Here is a 15,864-nt window from a genome sequence, read left to right on the forward strand (position 1 = left end):
GCCAACAGGACAAAAGGGTAATGTGTAGCTATCAGTTGTATTGTTCAGCATCCCCTAATTGAAGACCCCAGTGATTGGAGAAACTTGGATGAAAGCTCTGCGAGCTCCAGCTAATTAGGCACTGCAGTTACCAGCTGTTCTTCAGGGAAGCTGCGTGCGAGGGGGTTAAGCATGTTTTGATTTCGACTACGCACCCGGGCTCACGCAGCCTCCCCCGCCGATGCAAATCAGCTGTGAAAACGCCCCGCGAGGTATTCCCCCGCCCGGGGTCGACGTGCAGCGGTCTCTCCGCGAAAAACAAATCCATGCTTTGTCAACTGGGGGAGCATGACTTCAGTTTCCGGTACCAACCTGGATCCCTCCGGAATCTGCCGAGTTGGTACATTGGGAAAGTACTGGCAGGGCCGCCGCGAGCTCGGGGCCGGCTGCCTTCCCGGGTGTTTTCTCCCGCCACCCCCCCCACCCCCCACCCCCACGCCCCACGTCGGCTCTGCCCACTCCGTGCCACTTCGTGTCGGGGCTGCGATCGCTTTCCGCGGAGAGGGAAATTCCTCTTTGATCAGTATGGACGCACGGTTTGCACACACGGCCGGCGCGGTGTTGCCGTGTCAGTCACCCGGCGGGGGCCGGCCGGCGGCGAGGAGGGCTGACGAGCCGGCCGCCGATTGGCCGCCCGCGGGGGGGCGGGGCCTGCCGGGAGGAAGGGCCGCCGCGTACAGCAACAGAGTTGAGACTGTCTTTGCTTCATCATCTGAAGGCGAAATTTTCCAGCGACGGCAGACGGCTCGCAGAGTACAATACCCAGGGAATGAGGACTATTTACATGGAAATTTCTGCCTCATGATGCCGCGGAGAAGCCTCGGCCGCCTGATTCTGCCAGATGTTCCCGGGGTTACTGTAAACGGAAAGAAGAGGCAGAGCTAAACAAGGTAAGAGAATCATCCCCCCACCCCACCCCCCTCCTTTTTTTTTTTTTTTTTTTTTTTTGAATGTTTAAAGAGTTTGCTGCAGTATGCTGCATTCCATGTGTGTGGCTCCGGGAAGCCAGGGAAACCGGATTCCACTAATTCAAATGTGATCCTTGCAGGGGACCCTGGAGTTTTACGTAACATTCAGATGGGAGGGAAAGAGATGGCAAAGCTTGAGTCGATGCCGCCTGTCTGGGGTGAGGCATAAAACGAGTTTTTATTCCAGGAGCACATCTATTTATTCCTTCAACAGAAACCATTGGAATTCTTGGGAGCGATCTTGCTTTGCTTGGGAGAGAGCCTTTACACCCTGCCGTGCTTAACTCCCGAATAAATAAAGTTTACGTGGATCCCATTATTTAAAAACGGGCTGGTAATTCAGAAGGGGAAAAGAAAACTTCGCGGTAAATCATCATGCGTGGAAGGTTTAGCAAAAAAAAAAAAAAAAAAAAAAAAAAATAGGTCTGTTTATTAGAAATGAGGGACCTGCCTCGCTCTGTAATGCCACGGCGTTGAGTTTCAAAAGCACATTTTGAACGAGCTAGCAAGAGGTAGCTTTCTGACAAGTTTTCGATACTGTAGTTCAATGTTTACATTTCTTTTTCTGGCATGTCTGAGCCTTTGTTTTCAGCTTAAAAGTGGAACCATTATATTCAAAAGTAAAGCTGGGTTAATAATGCTTACTGCAATTATCTGATCTTTATGCATTTTTAATGAGAACACACAGCCCGCAGAATAATTTAATGAGGGCAGGCTAGCTTTTAAAGCTGTGTCTCACTATGCCGAACCCATATCAACTTTCTTGCCGAGAAGCAGCAGGGAGAAATGATGGAGATTTATTTTTAACACACTTGGCCCAAGAGAAGGAAATGATATATTTGTTAAAGAATTCTTTCTGCCCTTTTCCGTTTTAAATTTCTGCCAGGCATGAGGAAACTGTGCTTTTTTGTTAGGCCTCGGAAGCATGTGTTTACAATAAATGTGTAACATTTTTAGAATAGTTAGCAAGCACTGAAGCGAAGAAAAAAATCTGACTTGCCCAACCACTACCACCGTGAATGTTCTTCAAGAAACATCGCTGTCCTTTTAAAAGACAAAGGTTAAGTGCAGAGATATTTGTTAATTTGTTAATACGTGAAATTGGGGGCTAATGAAGTAAAAAAGAGAGAGAGAGGGGAGGGCATGCTTCTCATCTTTCAAGAAGATTAAGCTTCTCCAGCTACCCTCCTGTCTTGTGAGGGGCAATTCAAATATTCATTTAAAGAAAGGCAATGCCACGTAGATTCTTCTAGACCCACTGTTTTCACTTTCAAGGAGAAGTGCAGGACATTAGCCCAGAACTTCTGACGTCATCCCCCAACTATTTCTGCTGTGTGTTCTTTTATTCAGGCTCATGGAGAGGAATATTGCTTTATGTCCTGGCTAGGAACATTCTGACTCTCACTTGGCAGGTCTTGAGTTATGTCTTCATAGCCTACCCCGGCCTTTCGAACCCCCCAACCAGTCTCCAGCAGAACTAGGGCATCTTCTCCTACCTGCCTCAGGTCGGGCGGGTCCGGGCAGGTTCTATGCAGGGTTCTGGCTTCGCTGGCAGAAAGCTGCAGGGAGCGGAGCACGGCTTTGCTTCTGGCTCAACTTCCCCTTGGCACAGCCCAGTACTGCCACCTGGGTGGACAGTGCCTGTGTCCTCATTCCCAGTTCCCCTAGAGCCACTATTAGGGACCGAGGTTATGCCACCAACTCTGTGGCTGGTTGTGATGGTGGGAACAGCTGCTTTTATACAAAGGGCACCATGTCCTAGGGCAGATGGGCTGACGGAGGGGAAGGCCAGTCCTGCGGGCTGTTAATCCGTGTCACAGGTGGTAACCTTGGTGAAAGAGATCAGAAGAAGGTTAGTTTTTGTTTTGTTTTGTTTTGTTTCGTTTTTACCACAGAGCCTTTTAAGAGAGAATTTACATCAGGACAGATGGGAGTTTTCGGGAGTTCCTGGTTCTAGTTGATGTTCCCTTTCGTGCTACTTCTGTAGCCTTAATAAGTAGGCAGCCACCTCAGTTTCTCTTTCTCTTAATAGAACTGAGTAATACTTGCTACGCTTTCTCTCATAATTCTAGCATGTTGAGAGGCCTTGATCTTGTACCAAAAAAAAAAAAAAAAAAAAAAAAAAAGTCGTTTGTCTCTTGCTACAAAGAGCTATTTAAAGTACAAAGGGATAAAACCTTTGTATTAACGAACTGTTGGCAAATGCCTTAGGGTATTAAGATAGTCATATTTCCAGAACCCTTCACTCTACTTGATGCTCATGTCCATTTTCTAGGGTTATTTTTCCTTAGACCAACAAACAAAATTTCCAAGGAGATCAGAGCGCCAGTGTTTGCATTTTCTCCATCGATCTGGTCTAATATACGGGAAGCTGTGCCAACCAGACTATTTCAGACGTAGGCCTTGTAGTGCCCGAAGCATTTTGTGCTATTTTTGCCTTGACTTTGCATTAAATTTGTGAAAGTGGAATGAATAAGACGGAAAATAAGAGGAAATGAAGAAAATATGCTTGCAAAACATACTAGTTATGTAGCTTTACTGGTTAACAGCCTGCCTCCTCTCTGCTAGTTGTTTTAATTTGCTGTTGCTATGGTGAAAACAAATCAATATCACATGGCTACCAGCCAGTCCCGCGCTCAGGGAGCGCCATCGAAATTCAAGATCAGGTACTCAAGATTCCGAGCAAGAATTAGGAGACGAGCATTTAGATTTGAGTTGAAGAGAATTCCTGATGGTAGATGGACTAGGCGCAGTCTTGTGTGCATTTTCTCTCCCTTCCTTCCTGATAACAAGAGATGGAAAGGAGGCCACAGTGACTTGTTTACATTTTCCAAAATGACAAAACACATCATCAGCGTAGAAGTACGTTGCTAACATTGCAAGGGGGTTCTGATTAATGAATGGGGGCATGTGGGGCACAGGGTACGTAGTTTGGGTGCCTTTAATATCTTGAGGTACAGCTGCACCTGAGAGCTGACAGGGTCAGAAGCAGTTACTTCCGGCTGCCGTGTCAGGCAGAGAAATCTGGCAGCTCTAGGGAGCAGGTGGGCCGTGGAGGCGAGGGGCATGGCAGAAGGGCGGGGAGTGTAAACCATCAACGCCAGCCAGGGACAAAGTCAAGGGGAAGCCATGCATCCAGAGTCGGGCCAGGTGAGCCCGGAACCCCAGGGGCCGAGCAGAACAGGGTAAAAGGGCACTTACCTAGGCCTAGCAAGGAAAGAGAGGAAGGGGCTGTGAAGAGAAACGAAGGGGTCGTGCTCACAGGCATCTTTTCTGGAATGGTCAGCTGACTCGGATGGGCAGAGATGCGCCTGGCCGCGGGGAGCCAGGAACTAGATATTTCACGCTTCGGTTTCTCTTGGAAGAATGAGGCAGAAAGACTTAGCTGGGCTTTGTAAATTAGTTAACAATACTGTCTCTCTCTCTCTCTCTCTGTCTCTCTTTTTTATTTTACTCAGCTCAGTTGTGTCTTGTGTTTTATTTTTTAATGTATACAAACTGTGAGTTGCAGCCGTGGTAATACTCCTGGTAAGGAGTGCGAGGTGGCGTCATGGCAGGTCTGCATCAGGCCTGTGCCTCCCACAGCTCAGCATTGTTTGGCTGGGGCGAGTCCTGCCTCTGCTGCTGAGAGTGAAAACAGGTGTGAAAGGGAGAGCCCTAGGCTTTCTTCTGTGAACCTGCACCACAGGCCGGTGCACAGAGTTTCAGCGGGCCTCCTCCCCTCGGTGTGGCAGAAAGGCTTGGTAATAAAAGTGCACCCACTGACCTACCTTAGAGCTCTGACAAAGAATGCATTGTCTAGGAGATGCGCGGTCAGTATATTCCATCAATCAGTCAACAAGTGTTTATTAAACACCTCCTGGGTTCTTTTGGTTAGAACAAGTCAATTACCTAACAACTGGCTCAGTGTACGTGCAAAATAAAGGGCAGACAGAAATGATGCAAAATCGAAAGTTTCAAAGGCTTGAATGATAAATTTACTGGTTCACGTTAATTTCACATTGACTATCAGGCATTTTTTATAGGTTTCAGACAGCTTTTTGCTGTTTGGGGGAGAGAATAAAGGATGGAATTTTGAGTTTTAAGTGTCTAAATATACTTTCTTCACCTCTGTTACATTTCTCGGTATAAATGCTGTTGAAGTAACATATAGAGATGTAAGAGGAACAGCAGACATCTGAGAGTGCTCGGAAAAATCCCAAATATGAGGCTGTTGAGAGCAATCGCCCAGACTCAGCCAGCCGAGATTCAGCCCCTAAGTGACTGGGGAGCATGGACGCGTCATCTGAAAAGCCTTAAACACCAGTCACCAAAAGGAAATACTAGACCCTCTCCCACACTCCTGAGCCTCAGGGCACCTGGGGAGCCCCTGATGCAATTATCTTGCCATTCCCAATCCCAGCAAGGAAACCTGATTCCCGATCTTGGAGGATTAAACTTCCCCCACCTTTCTTCCCCCTTAAAAACAGTTACTTTTTAAAAAAATGTATTTCCCCTTTTAAACACAAAGTTTTGACTTTGTTTTATTTTATATTTTTTACCCTAACATCTCTGTGTATTTTCTGAGTGTAGACAAGCTGCAAGGTTAGGGACCCAGTTTGGGGAGAGCCGAGAGGGCAGACCTATGGGTAAACGAACCTAAAGAAGTCTTTTTAGTTATGAGTCTTGGCAGGCAGATGGGCAGTGCTAGGTTTATGAGCGTCTATGCAAGCTGACTGTTGTAAGAGATTTGGGGGTGGTGAGCCCCCCTCAGAGGACAAAGGGAGGAGGCAGGAAACAGCCGGCGAGGCAGGTCCTGGTTCTTAAGCATTTGCAATCCACAATCGGCAGGGAACAAGATACTTACAAATAAGATAAGAATAGGTCAGCACACAACTGTCCGCAGAAGGATAATTAACATACGTATACACTTTACAAAAGGGCTTTCGCAGACATTATCTCAATTAACAGTTCAAAAAGAGGGTTAAAAAAAAAAAAAAACAAAAAACAAAAAAACAGGAGCCTAATATTAGAGCACGGGAACAGAGGAGTTATAACCTGGATTTAAAAAAAAAAAAAAAAAAAGTTCATTTTTATTTCGTCTGTGGTTAGTTGACTTGAATTTTGAAGAGCAGGACAAACTTCTGAGTGTCCCTGGTACATGTATGCCCGTCACTCTCTCCTGTCCCTACAACTTTTCCTGGACCACCCATCATGAGGAGTACTTGGGAGTCAGCCTAGTTGCCAAGCAGGGCAAGAAGAGAGGTTGATAGGCTTTGCGTCTCTCAGCTCTGACTGCTCCGAAGGCAGCAGGGGACAGAACCTCTAGTGGCTTCCTGCCCAGAGCCAGCCACACAGCAGCAAGGTGAGTTTGGCTGTGGATGACAGGAAGGAGCTTCTAGAACATAAAGTTCATTAATGGTTGCAGATGGCTTGTAGACCTGGGAAAAACCAAAGTCAAGAACGAAACCAAAATTCAGACTATTCCATTTGCCCAAGAGAGCATCTCATTGAGTCCGCTCATGCCCGGGGAGGCCTGTCATTTTTAGAAATCTCAGACATACCTGATACCATTTACATAATAATGCAAAAGTGCTGGGTGATAATAATAATAGTAATGCCTTATGTGTATAAATCAGTTTTTAATCATCTCTTTTATGATCACATCATCCTCCTTTTGTTCCCTTTTTATGAGTTAAACAGAAACTGAACTTGAGTGAGGTAAAGCTCTGTGTTAAAAAATGTCAGTAGCCAAAAACCAGAAAAGCTGGTCCTCAAAACTATGGGGGATCTGTGCACGGGATATTCCATGAGATAAAGCAGTCTTTAAATGAAATCACCCTGCGGTCTGACTTGGAGTTTCTGGTTATGGATGTTGCATAGAGTGCACAGAGCCCAACCCAAGGAATTTTGGAAAGACAGTCATGTTTTTAATTGAGTCATGTTTTTAATTAAGATATTGAATTATTTTAAAAATCTATAAATTTCTGGCATCCTAGATGCAAGCTTCAATTAATCAACTAGAAAGTATTGGTGAAACATATATCCTATCAGTGATTTACTACTTGTAATTTTAAATGCTCTGGTAGTTCGGGAAGGTAGAATTATCTGTGAAGATAACTTCGTAGAGGAAGGGATGCTTCCTACAGCTTTGGATGGATATATTTTGTCCAGATCAGTGGTTCTAAAGTGCCATGTCTATACCCTAAGCCAAGGTAGGGCAAAATGATTCACTAGGGGAGGAAGGAATAGCTGAACTTGCATCTTATACATTATTTAACTCATCCTTTTAAAATGTCAATTTTCATATGTTTGGTAATGTATGTAACATATTAGTACTGTTAGGCAAGTATAACATTTATAAATAAGTAACAACCTGAAAACAGTTGTTCCTGCTCCAAAGTATTTTTCTGATAGGGGGATGTGTTCAAAAAAGTTGGAGAAGGCAGTTGTCAAAATCAGAGCAGGGAAGGTCCTCTCCAGAGGGAGAACAGCACGACTGAATGTGTGGGGCCAGTGTGGAAACTTGTCTTTGGAGAACAGGGATGAAATGTTGGGGAGCAATGGGAGATAGGATTAGTGGGGAGGTCCATATACAGCAGACCTGAAGAGCTATGAGGAGTTTAATTATTTGTTACCTATAACATCACATCTAATGCTTTAAAAGTGTTTCAGTTATGACCTATAAGGGAGAGGTGGAAGTTTGAAAATTCTAGGTATGATGTGGAAAGGGTTGGATTCGACTAGCAGCGTGAGGATGGAGGATGAAGGGCAAATCCAGAAGGTGTCTTGAAGGGAGTGTAAGAAAAGCTAGTGAGAGCTTAGAAGAGCCAAAATGCCACCAGCGTTTCTTTTAGGAGAAATGTCTATGGAACCCTAACAGAAATTTGATGGGAAAAGGGACCGACCGATAGGAACGAGCTGGAGGAGACAAAGGAGGGGATGAATTTTGAGTTCTGCTCATGGTGCTTTAGCTAATAATGGGTCATCCAAGCGGGCTATCCCATAGACGTTTGACAGTGTGGAGGTGTGGAGAACAGCTTCGATGCGAGGTTCCAAATGTAAATTGAGACATGCCTATGTTGAAATCATAATTGAGGCCATGGATGCTCGTAACCTTCAGGAGACAAGCAGATGACCAAGGATGAGCCATAGGGGGAGGACTGCCAGAGGCCTAGGAGGGAAGAAGAGCTAGCAAAGAATCCAGAAAGGAAATACCCACCAAGGAGCAATATTGCTGCCCCCCCCCCCCAAAAATGAGTACCAAGACTTGTAAGCACCATACAGCAGTCTCTGTGGTTCCACAGGATGATAGAGCAGCCCCCCACACTATATTATTCTGCACAAAGTTTACCCTCTCTGGCCCTAAAAGGGAAAATATTGGTTCACTATAGTGGTGAGAGTCACAGATTCTCGGAAGGAGAGCGCGCCTGGGTGGCTCAGTCAGTTAAGCGTCTGACTCTTGGTTTCAGCTCAGGTCATGATCTCAGGGTCATGGGATCAAACTTTGCACTCACCTTGGAGTCTGCTTGTCTCTTTCCATCTGTTCCTCCTCCTCTCCTCTCTCTTACATAAGTAAAATCTTAATACTGGATGGCTAAGGAGATCCTCACAGCTGTGTTTTTCATATATACAGTTGACTTTTTAAAAAGTAGGTTTTCAGTAATAACCACGAGAAGACACTTAAAACTAGCAATTATCAAGACTAAAGCAACTGTACCTTGAAATACACATTTTTGGGGTGCGGTTCTTGGTTAGGAGGGGAATTCCAGAGTGGTCATAGATTTCCCTGGACACTGGTTATCCTAGTCTCACAGACCCAGAGGTCTATTTGTTCTTGAGTCTAGCAGGTGTCTGCTAAACCCAGCCATGAGGCCTGCTCAAGAAAATGAGAAAGCACTCAAAGTAGGCAAATGATGGTTGTCCTCATTCCAGATCCTATAGTGTGTACACCGCAGAACCCTTCTCAAATTTCCATGTGCCATATGGTATCACCTGGAGATCTTATTAAAAATGTAGATTCTGATTGGGTGAATTTGGAGTGGGGCCCAACAGTGCATTTCTGATAAGATCCCAGATGATGAACACGCTGTTCATCTACAAGGCTCTAGAACACAATGGCAGCTTTGCTAGCATCAGTGTAGATGGTGGCCAATGATTGGGTCTGGCATGGTTTTAAAGGAGGACTCCACAGGGCTCGGGGCCAGGACCCACCTCCTCAACACAGTAAGCCTTTCCAGGCTGCTCAGGCTCAGTGTGGGGGTGAAGTTGAACTGACTTATCCACTGAGCCTTGCCCCAAAACCTCCATGGTCAAGGGCGAAAGGTAGGGACTTGCATGGCTTCCCGCGGTTCTGTGGCTATGGGCTGTGGGTCTGTGGATGTCTCCCTGTGCTTATGGCAGCTGTCTTCTCTGTGGACAGAGACTCTTACCAATGCCCTGAGAGATGTGATCACTGCCTCAAGGGAAGACTAGTGTTTACACATCTGTTCCAGACCTCCTTCTCTCTTACGAAATCTATGTGTTCGAAACCAGCCTTAGACTGTTTCTTCTGGACAGTGGTCAGAACAGGGGCCTGAGAGTGTGACATGGCCACTCCAGTCCTCACGCCCTCCGTGGATTAGTTCAGGGAGCTCTGACAAGCTCACCGTCTCTCTTAATGGTGCAGATAATGCCATTCTCTGCTCATGCTCTCCAAAGAATACGAAGAGTAGAGAAGAAGGGTTGTTATATGCAGTTAAAATTGCATTTGTTTCAAAATGCTCATTTTAACATTTTGCAATAGCAATGAAGACAATTTTAGAAACGATGGCTATCTAATGTGGTGGCTTCAGTGAAATGTCCAGGCCTGACTGGGGACAGATTTATATGTCGCTACAAGTCTTATACCTGGTTTTGTGTCCATCTGTCTCCCTTTCCTTGAACGCTTCGTTTTCCTGTCTGTCCCACATGTGGCCCCACTTTCCTGGCCCAGGAGTAGAGCTAAACTGATTTAGAGGATGTCTTCCCTGCCCAGATGCCCACTGACTTCACACACAGATGGCCAGTGTTTTTAGGCATTTTTAATTTACCAATAACATTTTAGGAATGAAAGGAAACACATGTCTATTGAGTTTGAGTGCCTACTGTATGCCAAGCCCTCTGCCGAGTTCTTCATGTACATGGACTCAGTTAAGCCTTTCGATGAAGAACAGAAAGTCCAGGGAGGCTGAGTTACTTGCCAGGGTCCGCGAAAGCCGCCGGTGGCCTCCAGACACCTAGGCCTTTCCCGAGGGTGCTTCCTTGGGGCTTTGCTGCAGAGAAACTTCTCTGGCATCTGCACGCACTGCTGGCCCAACTCCCTCCACGGTGAGGCAGGACACAAACAAGGAATGGCTGGCGTCCCGGTGCGCGCCTGAGCTCAGTTTTAGTCAGGAGCTCCTCCTCACAAGGGGCCAGGATCAGTCTCTGGGGACGGCTGGAGCTTTCTCTCCATTATTCGTTATCATTAGTTGGCCGTTTCTTGACTCTTCACTGTGTGTGTGTGTGTGTGTGTGTGTAAGAAGCATACAGACCTAAAGATGTCAACTTCTGGCTAGTGTGTGTGTGTGTGTGTGTAAGATGTCAACTTCTGGCGTGTGTGTGTGTGTGTGTGTAAGAAGCATACAGACCTAAAGATGTCAACTTCTGGCTACCTTAAATAGACACCATATGTAAGAGCCCATTATGGGCTGTGAGGCGAGATGTGTGGTGCTGGGGCTTCGGGGCACCTTGTGAAAATTCTTCAAAATCCCATTTTCTGTCCACAGCCCTCCCTCCTCGCCTGTGGGGTTTTCTTGTGCGCGTGTCGCCGCTGCCCCTCTGAGGCCGGGGGTGGCCGTCCCCAGCTCGCCTGCTGGGCCCGCTCCGGAGCTCGCCCACCATCTCCTCTCCCTCGCTCTGCTCTCGGTCCCGGGCCTCCCTGCTGAAGGGCACACCTAGGGCCCCGCAGTTTCTGGGGCTCCCTTGCCCCCTGGCCCTGAGCTGGCAGAAAGGTCTCTTTATTTGCCCCCTTAGGAAGCCCACCCTGCCAGCCCTAAAGTCTCAGCTTCCTGGCAGCCACCACAAAGACCATCCCCTCAGGAAACTAAACAAACCCTATCTCTAGTTTCTCGGTTTCTTTTCTTTTCAAGTTCCCTGTTGCAGCTAGGCTGCAATTAAGCGTCAGGATCAAAGGGACTCGCTTGCCTCTGGGGTTGCAGGGACCCACGGACAGCTTTGGTCTCCTTAACTCCTTACTGCCCGGGAGCTGCGGCTCACCTGTACCTCGGTTCCTCTGGTGCTCAGGTGGCGGGATGGGGCCGGGGAGGGAGAGCTTGGGGAGCCACGTCAGAGCCCACAGAAGGGCCCCACACACACTCGAGGGCCAAACAGCGCCTCCTCCAGAGAGCCCCCCAACTGACAAAACCCATAAGCACGAGAGGCAAATCAGAGGGAATCCCAAATTGGGAGGAATGGGAGAGATTATCTAGCACCGTGTGTGCTCACCCTCGCCCACAGCCCGGGCCAGCAGGTCCTCGGAGCGGCTTCTCCACTTCCGTTGACTGGACAGTCACTACCTCAGGACGCTTATACACCACAATGTCTTATTGTAAAGTTCATCCTTGTGCTGAAATGAAATGTAACTCCAGGGACTTTCGCTCCCCAGTCCTCGTTTGGGTCTTCAGAGTGACCCAAATGCCTCGTCACAAGTTAACCGATATCAATCAAGCAAGTTTCCTCTGATGAGAGCGGTTGGTCACTCTCTTACTTAATACTTTTATTTATGCAACTTAGGACACTCTGGACCCATATTGTTATCCTACTTGAACCTTGAACCAGCGGAGATCAAGTGATGGGGGTGGGGCACTGAGCTCCCTAAGCTCTGTTCAGGCCTGAGCTCAGGGTGGGGGGGTGGGGGAGCTGAGAGGTAGAGATGAAGTGAGGAGGGCCAGACACCTTCCCTGTGATGTGGAATGCTTGAAAAGTGTCTTCAGTCCCAACAATAGGCTGTAGACACCTTTGGAAGTATCTGGCAAGGTGTTAGACATGGACTTGAAAAACCCATGGGATGACTGATAGATTTAGATGGATATGTATGTACATAGGTAGAGATAAAAATTAATAATGGATATAGATACATAGATACAGATTTAGATTAATATGAGTGGAGATTAATATTTCTATATCCAGATAAAGATAGAGATTTAGATGAATATATTACATATTTAGATTGATATATACGCACAGATCTATAATTAGTATATGTGCAGGCACACAGCAACAGGTATAGGTTAGTATATATACAGACACAGATAAATAATCCACACGATTTGAATACCACACTAAAGCAGTTTTCAGAGGTCAAGGACATGTTTTGGGTGTCCTTTTGTTTTGTTGTTTCTGTTTTTCGGCTCCACAAAATGGCGATCCTTTTAGCCTCGGCTTCTAGTCCTCCTGGGATCCTCTGTGGCTCTCAGCACAGTCCTCAGCAGCTTGGAGACGCGCTCCACCATCAGCAGATGCCAGGGTCACCGAAGGAACTGATTAATCCCAGCACCAGTCAACAGTGGGCTGTGCTCACCTGTCCTTCCTTGGAGAGGGAGAAACCAGGAAGGATTTTCTCCCTCAGTTCCGCCTGGGGCCCCTACTCAGGGCCACGCTGAGCAAACAAAGGAAGGGCTGGTCAACTATTTCCCGACTAGCCAGCCAGGTTCTCATCCAGAGAAAGCCAATTCAAAGGCTCTCAAACTTGAGACAAGCCTTCCAGTTTTTCTTAGGAAAATTCCCAGGTTGAAATTTAACCTAAAGATCCCCAGGTCCTCTCTCTGCCTTTCCCCGCCCCCTCCAAGCCTTTACTACTAGTTTTACTAATGTCCATAAACCCAGCCAGCACTCTCTTCCCAGCTGAAAATTTGCCTTTTTAATTAAAACTACAAATTTCCTAGCTGACCACGAAGGAGCATAAATTCTCTTTGCCTCCCCACCCCGGGTAAAATTTATGTCGTATAACCCAGACCATGCTAAATAATTGATCAGAAAAAATGATTGAGAGGAGGGATTATTTTTGGAAACATTAACAGCCAAGAACCCTGGATGGGAAGTTGGAGAATGTCACTGTTTAAAACATCGTGGAAACCAGAGTGGATGTCAGTCTCCTGAGCCAGATACATGTCGGGTCTTGAGTTAATGGTTCTGTGCCTGTGGATTTTTATTTGATGTTCTGATCGCTTCCTTCCAGCCTGAACAATTAGTGCAGAGAGTCATGGGAAGCAGCGACACAGGGCTGTGTGCTTTGTCAACAGTACGGAGTCCCTGTCTTAGATCTGGTCAGTGCAGTTCCGTGTGAGCCCGCGGCCCTCTGTGGCTCCCCCGTGGGCCCCCCGAAGCTGCCAAAGCTGGAGGGCCAGCGGCCTGGGAGTGGATTTCCCTGTACAGTTTGGCAGAACCCAGCAAATTCTGGAGTTAGGTTTGTGACACTCTCCATCTTGCTCACTGGCTAAAAACAGAAGGAAGAAAAAAAAAAAAAAAGAACCACCAAAATCAAAACCATATGTTCCATACAATATCAGGCTTCTAGAGAATACTGTGCTATTAAAGAATCGGCATCAACCTATCCCCATATTTGAAGGTTATGGGAATAGGAGCAGTCCTGCTCCGGCCCCAGCTGAGACCCGTAGAGAAGGACGAGTCTGTTCCCTTCTTTTCTCAAAATGGCACGTCGCCGGAGCTCTTTCAGCTCCAACGGGGGACTCAGAAAGAGAATGCGTTTCTTGACTTATTTCCCTTCTTCGTGTCTTCCTTCTTCCCCTCGCATTTGCAGGATTGAAAATTAGAAACACTTTTCTCCTACACACAAAATTACACACACACACACACACACACACACACACACACATACATTTCTCCCCTCCCTGCTTTGAAATGGCAATTGCTGCCAGAAAAGCTTCTCAGAGAACACATTGCTGCCCTGGCCAGCACAGTCCAAGGGTTCATTTAGAATGGGGCCGGTTAGTGCGATGTATGTAGTAGCTGGTTCAAGAGAGGGGTCACCCTTTTGAGGAGAGGGGCTTTCAGGGTCCTGCTAACAGAGCATTTCTCTGTCTGGGTGTGGGTCACACAGAGGTGTTCCCTCTGTGAAAATCCAGTCATCTGGACACTTCGGATGTGTGACCTTTCTGTTTCTAATAAAATTTGTAAAGCGTAGCTAGCTACCTGACACCGTCTCTCGTAAGATAAAGGGAAAGAGAGTTGGGAAGGCCCCCGCCCCCCCCGCCCGTATCCTTCCCCCCTGCAGCCTCCTCTCCTTGTCCGCAGCTCCCATACTTTCTGGGTTCCGGCAGGGAAAGGGCCTCCATTCCCCTCTAATGATGAGCTCTGTGAAGCCCCATAACATCCTACCCTCAGGCCAGTGGGAAGTTAATGCTTCAAACTCGGAAAGTTTGAAAAGGAGATCATCAGTGTTAAATAAGAATGATAATAATCATGCCACTTTGTCCTGGGGTACAAAGCATGTCCTCTTCTCTCCCTGTGCTTATGTTTTATGTTTTACAAATACTTGCAAATTTTGCTTGAAGTGTTTTGGGGCTTCTTTTTAATCCTATTGGGCAAACAAGACTCACGGAGTAGAGGAACCACACGGGGATGGCAGATGATGGTAGCAACCCTAGACTCATGGGAGTCCATATAAGTCAAGGGAATGCAGGTCTTAAAAAGTAAGGAAGGATGACTAAGGATGGCAAGAATGTGAAGCTCGCAGGTCCTCAACAGGGATTTGAATTCTGGGTTCCCCAACTTTAGATGATCAAAAGTCACCAAGTCACTTGGAACTTTGATCTCCTGGTTGGCACAAGTCAAGGGGATGGTGCTGTGTTTCAGGATTTCTGTGAAGATCTGAGGCGACAAGTTACCAGAAGTGCCTGTCGCACAGTGCAGGCCCTTTGTCAATGGGAAGGGACGGATCACTGTTCATTTCTTACCTGTTTTGCCAAGGGTGGATGCATTCTACTCAGTGATGTTTTCTTGGCCACAGAAACATTTGCAGGAGGGGGATAAAAAAGAGTCCCATGTGAAAGGTTGAAGAAGTATATCTTAAATTTATCTCACTTCCTTTGCTCTTGTAGAATTTATACACTGGTAGGACAGATAAGGTATATAAAATAAACCACCACAGTGAAGGGGATCCATGCCACAAAGGAGGCATAAGGTTCCCCATCAGTGGGATTCCTGCTGTCCAGGTAAGGCATGGAAGTCTTCCTGGAGGAGATGGCTTCTGACATGGCCTGGGAAGGAAAGCAAGACCATGGTGCCTGCCCTTGGAGAGCACCCAGGCAGGTTTCCTGGAGTGTGGGGCAGGGTCTAGAGAGTACTCGTGGGGGTATGGCGGAAAGGCTTGGCACGATTGTGCCGTAATGATGGCCTACCCTGAATGCCAGTCTTGGAATTTTGAACATTATTCCAAGTGAAACAGAGATCCACCAAATTTTGTGAGTAGGTGATCATAGGTGTCAGACACTGTGAGCACGGTTTAGAGCTGAGGACTGCAGGTCCCCAGGAAGTCATGATGGAGAGGGTAGTGGTGACAAGGATTCAGCAGAAGCATCTTCCCAAAAGGCCACGGCAGGACTGGTAGAAGCTGAGGGGAAAGGGGTTAGTCAGGGGGGAGTCCAGGAAGACCCAGAGACCATGAGCATCGGTGACAGAAACATTCATGATACCGGGAACAGAAACACATTGGAGTATAGGGGAAGACAGGTGATAGGTTCTGGTCTTTGGACGTTTGAAGTTGGAATGTTCTCCTGGAAGCATAGGTCTAGGCTTCTGTTGAATACAGAGCTAGATGTACATTGGGAACTCATTCATAGGGAGTGGGATTTGAAAT

At 46.9% G+C, this 15,864-nt stretch overlaps 1 protein-coding gene across 8 annotated transcripts in view; it reads left to right on the plus strand.

The window, feature by feature from the left end:
• The first annotated feature begins 682 nt into the window (after window positions 1–682).
• The window catches only part of MBNL2 (muscleblind like splicing regulator 2), a 155,123-nt gene continuing 139,941 nt past the window's right edge, over window positions 683–15,864 (plus strand). For 4 of the 8 annotated variants that reach the window (XM_059377943.1, XM_059377944.1, XM_059377946.1 and 1 more), the window contains exon 1: window positions 684–929. The gene's annotated coding sequence lies outside the window, so the exon portion shown is untranslated. Of the gene's footprint in view, window positions 930–15,864 lie in introns of all 8 variants that reach the window. The other 4 variants (XM_059377941.1, XM_059377942.1, XM_059377945.1 and 1 more) reach the window with 2 other exon arrangements.

This window comes from Mustela nigripes, chromosome 15, assembly GCF_022355385.1.
Source record: "Mustela nigripes isolate SB6536 chromosome 15, MUSNIG.SB6536, whole genome shotgun sequence".
Taxonomy (NCBI): Eukaryota; Metazoa; Chordata; class Mammalia; order Carnivora; family Mustelidae; genus Mustela; species Mustela nigripes.